The 16,874-nt window shown below is 40.8% G+C and overlaps 1 protein-coding gene across 1 annotated transcript in view; it reads right to left on the reverse strand.

Annotated features, from left to right (window-relative positions):
- Positions 1-9,959, reverse strand: part of RALB (RAS like proto-oncogene B) — a 102,043-nt gene extending 92,084 nt beyond the window's left edge. The window contains exon 1 of the mRNA XM_074214976.1: positions 9,854-9,959. The gene's annotated coding sequence lies outside the window, so the exon portion shown is untranslated. The remainder of the gene's footprint in view (positions 1-9,853) is intronic.
- Positions 9,960-16,874: the final 6,915 nt, after the last annotated feature.

Consider the following 16,874-nt stretch of genomic DNA (forward strand, 5'->3'; position numbering starts at 1 on the left):
TCAGCTTTGAAAGATGGCAGAGGAGAGGATGTGAGTACTGTGAATGATCTGTAAAAGAATGAAGAAGGGTAAATGACATCAGACCAAGGCAAGAAGGGAAGGCTGAGGGCAACAACAGTTATCATCTCTTATTTCCCAGACCTTGGACTGGCCTGTCCTGGAAGCTCAATTAACTGGATAGGTTTTTTTTTTTTTGTTTGGTTGGTTGATTTTTGGTTTTTGGTTTTTGTTTAGTTTTTGCAAGGCAGTGGGATTAAATGGCTTGTGCAAGGCCACACAGCTAGGTAATTATTAAGTGTCTGAGGCCGTATTTGAACTGAGGTACTCCTGACTCCAGGGCCAGTGCTCTATCCACTGCGCCACCTAGCTGCCCCTAATTGAATGGTTTTTAGTGAAAAGTTGAAAAAAAAAGCAAACCACAAGAAAATGAGCTCATGTAAGAGATTTGATGGAGAAGAAAACAATTTTGAAAGACTTAGAACTTCAATCAATGCAGTGATAAACCATAATTTCAGAATACCTATAATGAAGTGTGTTATTCATAATCTGACTGACAGGTGATAGATTCAAGATGCAGACTGGAGATACGAATGTTTGGACATGCCCTATGTGGAACTTGGCTGTGTATTTGTTGCAAGGGTTTAGGTCTTCTTTTTATTTTTTGCTCAGTTGGGGAAATGGAGGGGAGAGAAGAGGGAGAGAATGTTTGTTAATTGAAAAAAATCATGATTAATTTTTAAAAAGAGATAGATATTGTTATTGAGTCTTGTCTGACTCTTCATGAGCCTGTAGGTGGTTTTCTTAGCAAAGATAATAAACTGGTTTGCCATTCTTTCTCCAGTTCATTTTATAGCTGAGGAAACAGAGGCAAACATGGTTAAGTGACTTGCCCAGGATTACACAACTAGGAAGTATCTGAGGCCAGATTTGAAGAAACTTCCTAACTCCAGGTCCATGCTCTCTTCATCCAAGCACCTACTTTTTGCATGGCACTGGAATGACCACTTGAGATCTACATAGCCAAAATGACAAAAAAGTCCCTACACAAGGAGGAAAAAGATTGATCCTATTCAACTTAAAGGCAGATCTTGGATAATATCTATCTTTTGTCTCCTCAAAACCAAGCAATCATTTAGTCAACCAATTGGCATTTATGAAATCTCCATCTTGTGCCAGCAACTTTTCTGGGTGCTGGGGTGACTAAGACAAAGAGAACACCATCCCTGTCTTCAGGGAGTTAATGTTCTACTGGAGACAAAACCCCCAGCAGGCTCTTCAATATCCAAGTGGAGGAAGCAACTGGTCCAGTGGAGAGAGCTCTCACTATCTCTGGCGTCAGAGGGGCTGCACTCAAACCTCATCTCCGTCTGTTTGTTCTGATGGGATCTTGGGTCTCTTCTTGCTCATTTATAAAATGAGGGTCTGATCCAGAGAGATAGGCCTCCCAGGTCCAAAGGTGATTCATCCATAATCATGACAAGGCAGGAAAGGGACTCAGCTCTTTTTGAAGGGTTTTTGTTATATGAAGAAACAGGACTTGTTTAACCCTTCAGGCACAAACTTGTGAACTAAAGAGTGACTGTGACAGGATTATAATAAATAGTTAGCATTTCAATAGCTCTTTAGGGTTTACAAAGCATTTTACAAATACTTGATCTTCACAGCAACTCTAGAAGGTGTTATTATTATTCTCATTTTATAGATGGGGTATACCGAGGATAAGTGATATATAGCATAACCCACTGCCCTTCCCATGCCCCTAAGCCACCACCAACTGTCTTATGTTTCCCTACAGCCTAGAAGCTGCTGAGGAGACAAGAAAAAGGCAGGATACAAAAACAACAGCTATACCTGTAGAACAGCAACAGACTCTGTCCTCATCCTCCCCACCCTCAAACCTGACAAGTGTGTGAAGGAAAATTAGAAGGATAACAGTCAATAGTAAACGTTTAAACACCTACTATGGGTCAGGCATCTTGAAGATGCCAGGGATAGAGCACCTGGCCTGGAGTCAGGAAGACTCATCTTTCTGAGTTCAAATCTGACTTCAATCACTTATGATCTGTGTGACCCTGAGCAAGTCACCTCACTTTGTTTGCCTCAATTTCTTCATCTGAAAAATAAGCTGAAAAAAGAAATGTCAAACCATTCTGGCCAAGAAAAACCCCAAATGGGATCATGAAGAGTCAGATGTGATGGAAAAATGACTTAACAGCAATAATCACTAAGGTTCCACAGTGGTAAAGACTCAAGCTTTAATTTAACTCAAGCTACCAACTAGCCTCCCACCTCACAATACACTACATAAAATTAATGAAGCAAATACAGCCTTTTCTAAATTAACATTGATTTAATGGGATAAAATAACTGAATTTGGAGTTGGAAGGGACCTTAAAGATCATCAACTATAACCCAACTCTGATGAAAAGTTCTCTCTCTCTCCTAAATTCTTAAATATGCCTATCCCATTCATATATCATTTAATGTAGAATTACAGAAGATTGATGGGGCTGAAAGGACCTTAGAGATCACATAGCACAACTTAAACATTTTACAGATAAAGAAACTGAAGAGGGGCAGCTAGGTGGCACAGTAGATAGAGCACCAGCCCTGATGTCAGGAGGACCTAAGTTCAAATCCAGCCTCAGACACTTAATAATTGCCTAGCTCTGTGACCTTGGGCAAGTCACTTAACCCCCATTGCCTTAAAAAATAAAAATAAATAAAAACAAAGTTTAAAAGAAAGTAAAGACAAAGAAAGACTTGCCTAGGATCCCATGGTCACTAATAATGTCAGGATTCAAAAACAAGGTTACCCTGATGCTGAATCCCTGAATCTTTCAGGAAAGCCAGATTCTGCCTTTTGTTTCAGGAATGGAAGGTGGTGCCTGCAAGCCTATGTCAGTCAAGAAAATTCAGGGCAAGACTGGTCTTATGCAAGAGCAGAAAGAAATTCCATCATTAGGCTCTGGCCATTTCCACCGCTATCCTCCATGCTGATAATGCTCTCCTCCATATTTCCATCTCCTAAAGTCTCACCTTCTACCAGTACCCCCTAATTTTGAAGCCTTCCCTCTGCTGATTACTGTCCCCCTTTGCCATTAGATTGTGGCTTCCTGAGGATAGAGGCTGTCTTTTGCCTTTCTTGCTTCAACCAGAGCTCAGCTCAGGTGTGGCAAACAGTAGGCATTTAATGACTGTCTACTGATTGGCTAACTAAACTATATTGTTATGTTTTTCATAGAAACATCATACTCTTTTCTTCTCCTGACCTGAAATTCCCAATATTAAGGTCACCTCCTCAATGTCAGAAAATAAAAACTATAATCTCAAGATTTAGGATTTACATTTTCATAAAAATCATCTCATTTGAGACTCACAACAGCTCCAAATATTTACTACCTCCATTTTTACCGATAAACCAAAAAGAATCGGAGAAGCTAAGTAATTTATCCAAAGACATACAGCTAAAATTTGGAACCACCAGAACTCAAATTCAGGTTTCATTATTCCAGGTCTAATATTCATTCATCTGTAGCATCAATGTTGCCAAAATATTACTATGAAAATCAATGTATCAACAAGCTTCTATTAAATACTTTCTACATGTCAGACACTATAATAGATGGTAAAGATGTAAGGACAAACCTGGGAATGAGGTTATCACCTTGGAAACTCACAATCTAATGGGAGAAATAGATACTGGATAAACTGAGAGTAATCAGCAGAGGCAGGGCACTAGAATTAAAGGATGTTGGTAAAAGGTGGGATTTTAGGAAGCCAGGAGATGGAAATATAGAGGGAGAGCATTACAGGTATGAGGGATAGGGTGGAAATGGTTAGAGTCTATTGATGGAATTTCTACCCTTGCATAAGCCCAGTCCCAAGGGACAGAGATGTTTCAATGGAAGGAGCAGTGACAGATACTGGGTAGATTGTAGAAGGGCAATTGGGTGATGAAACACCCAGACAAAAGAGCACCTTATTTGTACAAGATAGAATGCTCTTCAAGGATGAACTGTGGGCCTGGTGAGCCCACACACCATTGTATGGTCATGAAGCCACTGGTTCTCACTCCAGAGTTCCACCTTATTTAGCCTTAATATTCTATGATTCTGAAGTGCTCTGGTATCTCCCTGGAAGGTTCATTCCAGCTCAAAGGTCAAAGTGAGGCATGCTTATGATTTTTCCCCTGGACTTCATCATCCTTTCAGTGCTCTCTCCAAAGTCTAGGTTGTTTTCCTTCCTCTTCCTATCTCCTTATCCTCAGGATTTAAAATCTGAATTGGAGCAAGGATCAAGGATGAAATATCCACTGAGGGACATTTCCTTTCATTCCTCCTGCTTCCTCATTTCCTGTAGCCTTGATGCCATATGACTCTGGACTTTTCTATGGAGACTAGGGAAGTTCAGTCAGAGGGGGCTGGTAAAAACAAATAACATTAGGAACTCAGTGAGGTAAAGAGAAAAGGATTGACTCAAGAGTTCACTGAAGATGTTTCCTGAAAATGGGCAGGAAACAGGGAGGTCACCCTGTCAGAATTCATCCTCTCCAGAACATCTGTCCAAATGACCCAGAGCTGTTAACAGAAAGGTCAAAGAGCTTTTTAGGGAAGCTGTCTTTCATAAAAACCATGGAATTGGGATTGTGTCAACTATGGATTTTGTGAAAATATATAGAAAGGAAATGGAGAGTCAGAGTCTCTACCCTTTCTCTCCTCATCTTAAAAGATCTTTCCTATACTCCCACATGCTATACTTTATTTCTATACTAGAGTCAAAGATAGACTCTCACTGTCCCATCCCTGCCAAGCCAGCATCTAGTATGATAGTTGGACTGTGAGCCCAGGCTAGACTGTCCTGAGTCTTCCTCTTCAGACCAGGTCAGACAGAGGTCACTATCACTCTCATTTTCTACTTAGGTAAGGTGTTGAACTTCTCTTCTAATATCCTATCAGTTATAAGGCTCAAGGATTCTATGAACCTTTGGAATACTCTGTAGTGGATTTGGAGGAGGATTTGGCCCCAGTCTATGTGATAAAAGCATCATCTTGACCCATCTCCCTTCCTATTTGCCCTCAAGGAAATCTCCGTGATACAGCAGCCAATATGAGGTGGACAAAGAAAAAGGCAGAATTTGGTTGAAACTGGAGAGGCAATGGTTGCAGGAGACAGTGTGTTACTTTCCCAGAGGTATGCTGATAAATGTTAAACAACCAGCTCTTCAGAAAGGGAAAAAAAGCATATATAATACACTTTTAGGTGTAATCTGCATCATTAACATGTTCTCTCTCACTTTCTTAAATCTAGACAATCAACAAAACCATAAATCAAGGCCTGCTTTGTACACTTTTCCAGTTTCCATGTTGTAAATGATTGCCCTAAAAATTTAACAATCTGCTATAAGACCATTAGAATTGGCTACAATATACCTCTGTACTCATCCCTCCACTATCATGTCACTTGGCTCATCCCATATTTACCTGGGCACTACAGCTGGCAAATTGCTGATAATTTAGCAGCTAGCAATTATGGGAGTACCTATCAAGCCTACAACCTCTCTTTGTGTAGATTTGATCAGGGTGGCTATTATGTGTCTTCAGAAGTAGGGGTTCCTTCAGTCTCCCCCACTTCTTTCTCCCCTTCTATGAAATCCTTCTAGTGCCCTTATGCTCTTCTCCCCGGTCCTGTTCTCAGGAAAGGAAAGTCATTTACACTTGAGTATAAATGTAAAGTACAATGTCTGCAGATTTAGCAATGTTATTTGAAGAAGATTATATAATGAAAATTTCTGTTCCCTGATAATAATTTCAGACATCAGGTGGGGAAAATGTTTGGAGGGAGGGGAAGGGTAGGCAAAGGGATCTTTCTCAGAGAAATATCAGTCAATCTATCCTTTCCCCAATTTGACCTTTAAATATCACTTGAAAATTTGAAAATCATAACAAATCTCTGAGTTAGATACTTGATTACTTACCCTCACTTTCCAGATGAGGAACTTGAAACTGGAGAGATTAAGTTATTTGACCCCCCCCCATCACATAGCAGGAATAGTGGTAGGATCCAACCCTACCTTCCTAACTCAACATCCTAATTCATTAACCTATTTCTCAAAGGCCTTAAAACCCCATCAGTTAAGCTTGTTAGCTGCTGAAAAGAACTAAATCATTGCATTGATGACAAGAACCACACATGCATATACCCAGAATGGCCCTCTGAGGAAGTGGATTTGGCCCCTGTCTATGTGATAAAAGCATCATCTTGACCCATCTCCCTTCCTATCTGTCCTAAAATTCCATCCTCCTATTCCAAAGGTAGGGAGAACCAGTTTCCAAAAGAATATAACTAAAATACACAGCTGTGGCTGGGAAGCCCCCCCCCCACTCCCCAACCCCCACCCCCACCCCATCCAGAGATCTAATTAGCACATTTTAGGGCCTAGCACAGCTTTTATAAAACACTTCATAAATACTTTACATTCATTCATGTTACCATCAGCTTTCTTGGAAGGCACAGGAAGCATAGCCTTGAGGGATGAGATAGGATAGGAGCGTACCAGCCCTATCAAACAACACTCCTTTTATAATCCTACAGCAACTCCCTCTTTCTCTCAGGACCTCAGTTTCTTTGTCGATAAAATGAATGAGTTGGTTGGGAATGGTTAAGAAAATAGTTCTTTGAAGGAGTGACAAAAGAGATAACTGCCTATCAGTGCGGTAAGACCCAGTTGATATGATGGTTAGCTCCCCCCCCTTTTTTTATTAATCTGCTTCAGAGCATGGCTTGCTGGGCTTGGGAGGGATGGAGAAGTGACACATTCAGAAATGAGGGTAATATGAAAAAAAAAGGCAACTAAAAAAATCAGATTCTTTTTTTAAAAGAAGAGTGATTTTTAAAATGAGGGGCTGGGTTCAATGAGCCTTTAGGTCCACTTCAGCTCTAAACTGATGAATTAGTTTATCCTTGACAGTGCCTGGGATCAGTCAATCAATAAAAAATTTTTAAGAGTCTACTATATTCCTGGCACTGTTCTAAGTAAGCCCTGTGGATAAAAGAGGCAAAAGATGACCCCTGATCTAAAGAAATTCACAGTCTAAATGCAGAAGACAATACGTACAAATGAGAAAAAATTGGAGAGGATCAACAAAGGAAAGATCTGATAGTTTAAAGGGCAACCAAGTAAGATGATATTGATTTCCATTTCATCAACTGGTTCGCACTTAAGAGTTAATTCCCAAGGGGGGAACCTGATCTCAAGATGGAAATTCTCTTACTTTCAATCTATCTTTGAGGGAAAGGAATGGCGTAAGATGCCAAGGAAACCTCACTGGCCTGACTGCCACAACAGGGAAGAGTTAGGGTCGTTGGTGTCTAGAAATTGTTGCAAGCTTGATTTTTATCAGTTGGTATGGACTCTTGATTCAGACCTGGAAGATTCAGACCTCTAAAGGTCACCCAGGCTGACATCCTCATTTTACAGAAGTGAATGACTTCCCTGATTTACCCAGGGTCACATAACCTATGTGTCAGACTTGAACACAAGTTTTTCAGATAGAAGCAAATTCCCTTTCTTCTACACCATAACTCTCAATTATACAGACTTGAATACATGAAATAGAGATGAGGTAAGACCCATGATTTCACTGGTACTTATAAATGCCATCTTCTTAATGATCCTATGTCATTAAAAGCTACGATTAGTAGAGTACAACTTCAAGTAGATCATCCCAAACTGGAAAGGACTTCAGTAAGGGTCCGACAAAGGACTGTGTAGCTGTCACCTGATGAGCAACCTGGCTAAGTATTTTTAAAAATCCCATTACAAGAGATGGTCCCCAGGATCTATTGTTTTCTAGCCATAGAAATCCATGAAGAATCAGCTTGTAAAAGTGTGCAGAAGTTATCTGTTTTAGTAAAAAGACCACTAGAAAGAGCATGAATCTGGAGTCAGAAAACCTGAGTTCAAATTTCCATTCTACCATTTGCTCTCGAAATGATCTTGGGCAAATCATTTAAATCCTCTGGGCCTATTTCCTCATCTGGAAAATGAGAAGGTTGGATCAGATGACATGAAATTCCAGGTCTAAATCCTATGAACATCTAAAATGGTGAATGAAATAAGAAATCTTTGAAGCACTGATGTTTAAATTATCTTTGTTCTGGGTGGGCCTGTGATATTCTCATACATACACTGTGGGCCTTAAAAGCAGGAGAACTGAATGTTCTAGGGGAGGGACAGTGATGTAAGTGGGAGGAGATTGGCTAGCCCCAGGGGGGTCCCCGGGGTGGACAGAAGAATGAGGGCATGGGGATCAGGGAAGAAAAGCCCAGAGCAAGGGAATTCTGCAAGGGCAGAAGATTGGGGAAATACAAAGGAGGGGAATACATGGAAAACTGATTAGGAACCAAGACAAACTTCATATTTTTCACAGCTGTGTCTGGGCCCACCTAAACACAGTGAATTTCACAGCTGTCCAGAAGGCTCTGCCAGTTTGAGGGGTAGGGAGAAAGGGAGATGAGGAGCTTGAAAATGGACGTCATTAAATCTACCTAGGTCAGCTATGCACTTCCAACATCACAGCCCTTAGCCCACATTAAGACAGCTAGGACTTCTAAGAACCTTCTTGTTCTTCCCCTCCCCATAGAAATCCACCATAGAATATTTGAATTAGAAGAGAACTTAGAAATTATCTGCTTAAACCCTTTCTTTTTACAACTAAAGACAAAATGAGGCCCAGAAAGGGAAACTGACCCAAGGGAGTAGAGCTTAGGCCAGAACTGGTGTAATATATTATCCCATTTCTCCTTGGTGTGAATCCAGCAGCTTTATCTCCCAGGATGATGGGAGATCACAAGGAGGAGAAAGAAAGAAAGAGAAAGAGAAAGGGGAGAGAGAGAGAGAGAGAGAGAGAGAGAGAGAGAGAGACAGACAGAGACAGAGACAGAGAGAGACAGACAGAGAGAGACAGAGAGACAGAGAGAGACAGAGACAGAGACAGAGAGGGACAGACATGCAGACAGAGGCAGGGAGGCAGAGGGCTTTAAAAGGCTATATATGAAATTTTGAAATTGGCAAAGCCAAATTTTACCAATTTCACAATCATCCCAAGCGCCAACCCTGTGGTTATTACCACAAGCTTCTCTGAGCTCCCAGTATGAAAAGTCAAAGTCCCCAAAAATGCCAGTTGGTTTATCCTTCCACGAGACCCCTGCCAGTCTTCTTCCATGCCAGTGGAGTGGTTCTTTTACCCCCATTTAGGACATTTCTCTATCTTGTTCTTCCCATTCTGGTCCCCCTCCCCTGCCAGGGCTAGGGGACCCTAGTGAGAAAGCATAAAATAACAGAAAAGAACTCTCGATTTTGAGTCAAAGGACCTGCATTTGAATCCTAGCATTTCTCCATTATCTGTATGACCTTGGGCAAGTGACTTAATGTCTCTGGTCCTTAATTTCCTCATCTTTAAATGAGAGGAATCACAGATTTAGAGATGTAAGAGAGCCAAGAGTCTAACAAATCCATTCTCATCATTTTATAGATGAGAAACACAAGGTCCAAGGTCACACCTACAGTGTTAAAGGCAGGATTTGAACGCAGGCCTTACAGACTCCAAATCCTGCTCCTTCATCTTCTACAGTTGGGGCTAGAGTACCCCTAGGATCCTTCCCTCCCAGATAGAAATCTATGCTCCATATAGACAATCCTATGATTTCCCTTTGCAGCTGCCTCTCCTCCTTTCCCCCCAAGGCCAGCCTGGAAAAAACCAGCTGTCACCACATCTGGCAAGGGCGGTCCACAGCCCCCACGGTCATAGACTCCAAAATGAAGCTGCCTCCTAAATGCTTTTTTACTTACAGCACCCAGCGGAGCCTGGACTGGACGGGCAGAGGCCGCTTCCTCGACAGCAGCAGCTACAGAGCCCGGGCAGGGGCGGGGGCCCAGGCTGGCTGCTTTCTCAGAGCTGCTCTCCCTCCCTCCAGCAACTCCGCCCATGCTCCCTTCCCCCCTTCTCCCCACCTCCCCCTCCTCGGACTTGGGAGGGCAAGGAGAAAAGGGAAGGGCTCAGGATGTGAGATCACACTAGGAAACAGTCAGAGATAACACTGCCCAAACAGCTGAGCCAAGAAAGTTTTATCTCTCGGGTGTGCGGCTTTCTTCCAAGGCATTGTTCCTCCTGGCCCAGGTTTCAAAGTCCCCAGTTCCTGTTTGGGTCTTTGCTTGCCTTTTCTCTTTTCCCATTGGAAAATGTAAGAAATTCAGTTGCAAGCAATACCTTTGTTACTTAAAGACAGAGGGTTTGCAAAAGAGACCAGTCAGTCCCTGCCCTTGAAGAAGGGACAGTCCAGTTGGAAATCAAGAGAAGTAATTCATAAGAAGCAATAAGAAAATAGGATGACATCTTACATACCATAAAGAGTGAGTGCTGTCAGTGACACAGATATTGGAAAAAGAACAATGACGCAGTACTTCAAGATTTTCAAAACATTTTTCATAGAATATCTCACTGGAGCATCATCACCACCCTGGGATTATCATCCCCATATTTAACGACCAGAATATCCAGACCTTGATTTGTCTTGAGCATTTCTTGTTTTCTCTCTCTGCTCTCTCTCAGCTCCTTTGAGTGTAATGATCATCTCTATGCATATTCTCACAATTCTGATCTGAGGTGTTAGAACATCAATTATCTATTGGACATTTCAAACTAGGTGTCTCAAACTCTGCCTGCCCTATGACAAAGATCTTTTTTTAAACATGTGAGAACATTCTGATTTTATTAAAAACAAATATATAACATGCTCTTTCTTTGCTGACTTCTGTCAAGTCTAATATCATTGTTTAATTTTCTTCAAAAAATGAATTCTTTTAATCACTCCAAGGGAGATAGCAATAAGAAACACAGCATTTTACATTATATTTATTCAATTGTGGCAGCTAGAGCAAATTATTAGTGGGTAGAATGAAGGAGATTGTTCTTGGGTCATAGGAAGATACTGGTAAACCATGCTTTCCAAACACATGATGGCAGGCAGGGTAGGATGGTAACCTGATTCCCAGATTTCCCTGATCTGTCAAATGATCGATGATTGGAGATGAAGGGGAAGGCAGTCAGACTTGGGGAGAATGGATTCATCCCTAATTAATCATAATCTGGATCTTGAACTGAATTCATGCTGATAGAGATTTTGATGGTGCTCATGCTTGTGCTCCAAATAGTTGACATGAATGACTTAGTCAATCAATAAGTATTTATTATATATCTCCTATTGCTAAGCACTATGAGGAGTACATAATGGTGTCTTTGCCCTGTACCCTCTCCCTTCTTTTGAATGTATTTCTGTTAAGGGCAACTGTCCCTGTTCCAGGCCTCCAGAATTGGGGCATTGGCATTATATCACATATAGAATCAGTTACTAAATCTTTCTGTTTCATCCTCCATCTCTTCCATCTGTTTTCTACAAACACAGATATTATATATTGGTTGTACAGTCCCTCTTTCCTAGTTTACTGCAATAGGCTTCTAGTCTCTCCCTACTCCAATCCACCCTCCATATTGCTACCAAGATGATTTTATTTAGGCACAGATCTGACCATGTTCCTCTTCATTCAGAGCTCAAGATGTCCTGAAATTTTCCTCTAGAAATCTCTAGAATGTTGCCTCTGGAATAAAATGTAATCTCTTTTGGCTTTTAAGACCCTTTCCAACCTCCTTTTCCAACACTCTTCAATGCAGCCTTAACTGGCCTTCTCTATACACACACACACACACACACACACACACACACACACACAGAGTACTCCATCTCCCACTTTTATATCCCAGTAAACCTCATACCTGAAGTAAACTCACAGAATCCCTCACTTCCTTCAAGATTCAGTTTAAACACTGATTTCTATGGAAAGATCTTCTTCACCTTTCCAATCATTAGTGCCCTCCTACCTTATCTTTTGTTGTTGTTCAGTCAGTTCAGTCTTGTCTGACTCTCAGTGACATTTAGGATTTTCTTGATAAAGTTATTGGAGTAGTTTGCTATTTCCTTCTCCAGCTCATTTTGCAGATGAGGAAACTGAGGTAAACAGGATTAAGTGTCTAGCCCAGGGTCACACAGGCAGCAAAAGGTCAGATTTGAACTAAGGAAAAAGAATCTTCTTTACTCCAGACCCTTCTATCCACTAAACCTAACTGTCCCTCCTTATCTACCTTGTAGTTAGCACCATCCATTTATTCATTTTGCTATTAATGCTACAGGAGATCAGAAAAGAACAACAATTATAAAGTACATTTTATTTTATTCATTTAAGCCTCACAATCATGTGGTAAGACAGATGCCCAGGAATCATCTCAATTTTACAGATAAGAGATTTATAATTAACTTTTAATTCTTTCATATTTGTTTGGTAAATATGTATATATATATATATATATACATATTCTGTTTATAAATTCATAAATGAGCATCCCCAACAGCAGACTTACTATGTATTACCAGGTGGAATAGCCAGAGGCAGAGCAAGTTGCACTTGCAAGAAGGATTGGGCTCCTGTTGGTAAGTTCCTCTTTCATATATATGTTGAATCTCTGGATAGATTTCAAGCTTTTAGAAAACCGGTACTATTTCAATTTATGGTCTCTGAATACCTGAAGTCTGGCATAAAGCAGACACAATAATGTTTTATTGTTTTGATTTGACACAGAGAGATAAAGTGACTTGCATGAAATCATAAAACTTGTATCAGACAAGATTTGAACTCAGATCTTCACAATGCCAGATTTAACACTATCCATTTTGCCATGCTGTCTCTCATGAAGAGGGGGGGAAAGAACACTGGATCTAGATTCAAAGGATCTGATTCCAGTCTTGGCTCTGCTCCTCACTACCTTGATGGTATTAACAAGTCATTGACTCTTCTCGGGTCTTACTTTCCATATTGATTAAAATCTCAAGGTCTTAAGTGAGCTCACATAGTTTAGGGGAAAAAAGGTTTTAAGGAGGAGGTGTGATTGAACCTTGAAGAGTGAGTGGCATTGAAATAGAAAGAGTAAGGGAATGAATTACAAACAGTAGGAATGGCATGAGTAAAGGGCATCCAAACTGGAGTGACCCTGGTATAGTTGTGAGATGGTAGAGAGAGTGGTTAGGTAGAGAAAACCATCAGGGAGAAGTGAAGAATAAGGTAGACAAAATAGAGCACATCAAGTTGTGGGTGCCTTGAATGCCAGACCAAGAAGTTTGGATTTTGACCTTGTAAGAAGCCAATAGAGGTTTCAAAAAGAGAATAATAATGTCTGACAAAAGTTTATAGAATGGAGCTCTGGCCCTGGAGTCAGGAGTATCTGAGTTCAATTCCAGCCACAGACACTTAATAATTACCTGGCTGTGTGGCCTTGAGTAAGCCACTCAACCCCATTTGCCTTGCAAAAAAACTAAAGAAAAGTCTATAAAATAAAAAAGTTAAAAATAAAAAAGAGTTTGGGGGGGTGTGGCTTGGATGGGGAAAGACCATAGATAGGGAGTTCACCTAGGAGACATGAAGTGATAAGGGATAGCTGCAAGAGAAAATGGGGGACAGGCAGCTAGGTGGAGCAATGGATAGAGCATTGGCCCTGAAGTCAGGAGGACCTGAATTCAAATCTGACCTCAGAGGTTTAATAATTCCCTGACTCTGTGACCTTGGGCAAGCCACCTAACCTCCCATTGCCTTGCCAAAAACAACAACAAAAACAACAAAAGAAATAATTGGAAAATACCAGGGGTCAGAGAGTAATGTGCCCCCTTCCTTAGATTTTGAGAGTGGATACTATAAGAATACAGAGGAAGCTAAATTTGCTAAGTTCAGGATGTAGTCATTGATACAATTTCTGGATCCATAAGAACACAGAGTTGGAAAGAGCATCAAAGTTCATCTTACCTAATCGATCTACCTCCAATGTCCTTGACAGGTAATCTTTAATTATTGTAGATTATTTGAGAAGTGTAATACAAACCTAGAAAGCAAGTCTGCTATTTGAGTTCTAGCTTAAGAGGGTCCGTTTTTGTCAAAAGTTCTAAAATTAAGTCGATATTATATTGATAGAGGTGGGGAAAGAGACAGAGACATCAAAGGCATGAAATCTAGTCTATGTCAAGGTTGTGAGGACTTCATAGTTGAGAAAATTAAGTATTATGTCCACAGACAAAATTACTCAAGGGTTATCTTGTCCACAAGATCAGATAGCTAAAAGATGAAACATAGCACACAATCCAACTAAATGTTATTTTAAAGATATTTTCTCAACAGTATAGATTAACTAAATGAGAGGCATGAAGCATAGTTGTGGTTGCTTGTCCTTCATTCTCCAAGACCATGACATCAAAAAACTGATGCCATGCCATGCAAAGTGAATTGGATTTAAGTGAGGAGGTGCTGGGCAAGGTCACCAAGCTTACTTTCTCCTCCTTCTGGGTTTCATGGCTGGATTTGGATTTGGATGACTAGAGATGGCCCTGGATGCAGTGGGAGACCTTGGTCTTTTTTGAGCTAAGGTCTTTAACAGGTCTCAGTTTGATTGCAGCAACCCCCTTTCAGTGACTTAAGCAAGTAAGAAAGAGATAAGGCAAAGAGGCAAAGAATGACTACTTTTACTTAGTCCAAAAAAAAAAAAGTCAAACTTCGAGGGTGAGACCCTCAGGGCTTTTCAGTGATTAAGGCAGAAAAGAAAAAAGATGAAGCAAAGAAGAGTCTTTTTTGCACAGTCAAAAAAATCGGCCTGAAAGGAGATGACCCTCAGGGTTTCTGGCCATAACAGTTATGGTTCTTGACAGTTTAGTCATATGACCCTCTCAATTGACCTCTCAAAGCTCCAGGCAACTCTCAAACTCTATAAGTTGTAAAGCTATTTCCTCACCTAGAATTTTTACTCATGCTTATCCAATCACATCTTACCCCTCAAGTCCTCCCTGACACATTTCTAGTATGAGGTCTTGCCTTGTTCTTCTTGGGGCTACTCATCCTTTGGATACCATTGGTATCCCACCTAACACCCAACTCTCACCTGTGACTCCTAGAAGCTGTAACATGTGCAGTGATTACACCTCATTCTCAGGCAGATGAACTAAACCTGGTTGAAAGTAATGAACAAGCCTCCAATCAGTCAGTGAGTGAGGGGAATGTCTACCCCAAACACATGAAGACTTCCCCTTCCCAGGAGGAATGGACAGAGGAAAACGATTTGTTCCGATAGTTATAAAGGCAACTGAAGCACTTAGAGCTTGGTTGGGCATCAAAGATGCCAAGGTTATTCACTGCAGCCTAAGCCTTTGCCAATTCTCTTGATTTCTATCTTGCCATTGGACTTCAATGACTCTGGAAAGAGTGAAGCTGATAACTTTGTGCAACTCTGCCTCACTTAAATCCAATGAATCAAGACGTCATTGGTCCTCCTGAACCCTCAACAGCAACAACAAACAACAGGGGATGTCTATCTCTTTCCTCCCTATTCCCTAGGAAATAAGAATTGGGAGCAAGCAAGACAGCGAGACAGTGACTTTGTTTACAAAGGATGACTCAATGAACTTCATGATAAAATGGAAAGAGCACTAGATTTGGAGTTTTAAGACCAACATTCAAATCTCAGCTCTGATACTTAACTGTGTGAACTTGGTCAAGTGACTTAATTGATTTGTATTTCATTTTCCCCCATCTAAAAGATAAGAGGTTTGAACTAAATGGCCTTGAAATTTCCTTCCATTCTAAATCTATGATCCTGTCCCTTGGTAACTGACCACAAGTAGGAAAGGAAGGAATTCACTTAAATCATAATGGGTTGGGGTGGCTAGGTGGCACAGTGGATAAAGCACTGGCCCTGGAGTCAGGAATACCTGGATTCAAATCTGGTCTCAGACACTTAATAATTACCTAGCTGTGTGGCCTGGGCAAGCCACTTAAACCCATTGCCTTGAAAAATATAAAAAAAAATCATAATGGGTCATAAGCTGCCCCTTGACAGCAGAGTGATACTGGAGCCATCACTCTCATTGGAAGAAGGAAACCTTATTGAAATAGACTTCTGCCAGACATAATTTATGATTGACCCACAGTTCAATTTTTCTCATATTTATCTTGTTGGTCCATAGTTATTTACATGTTGTCTCAGTCATTAGGTTGTGACCTCCTTGAGGGCAGAGATAGTTTTTACCTTCCTCTGTACCTGGATACCTTATTACAGTACCACATATATGGGAGGCACTTAATAAGTGTTGGTTGATTGACAAGAATGAAGACTGGAAAGTCACATAAAGACTAAGATGAACTCTAACATCCTGTTGGGATCTGAATGGGTATCAGGATCTTTGTGTTATAGAATTGTATCTGCTCTGACCCCACCCCCCACACCCTTTCCTCCTCTCTTCCAATTCAATCAGGTCAGGAAAAAAAAAACAGTCACTGACTGGTGAAACCCTCCACTGTGATCCAAAAAATTTCCTGTGTTCTAGTAGCCACCCAACCCCTATAGAGTCCCCTGCCCCTTTCCCTAGGAAACCTAATGAGCCTTGATAATCAAGAAAGCTGTGACTATAGATAACAATAATAATAATGATTGCTAACATTTATTAGCACCAAGTATTTTATAGGGGCAGGTAGGTAATGCAGTGGATAGAGAGCACTAGCTCTGGAGTTCAAATATGACCTCAGACATTGTGTGACCTTAAGCAAGTCACTTAACCCTGATTGCTTCATATCCAGGACCATCTCTACATGTCCTGATTCATATCAGGCCACTGGATCCAGATATTTCCAGAAGAGAAAAATGAATCTGGTGATTTAGCATAGCATCCCCTCATTCAAATCCAATACGCTTGCATTTTTGAGACCAAAAGACAAACATCATCATCAT

This window comes from Macrotis lagotis, chromosome 1 (genome assembly GCF_037893015.1).
Source record: "Macrotis lagotis isolate mMagLag1 chromosome 1, bilby.v1.9.chrom.fasta, whole genome shotgun sequence".
NCBI lineage: Eukaryota > Metazoa > Chordata > Mammalia > Peramelemorphia > Peramelidae > Macrotis > Macrotis lagotis.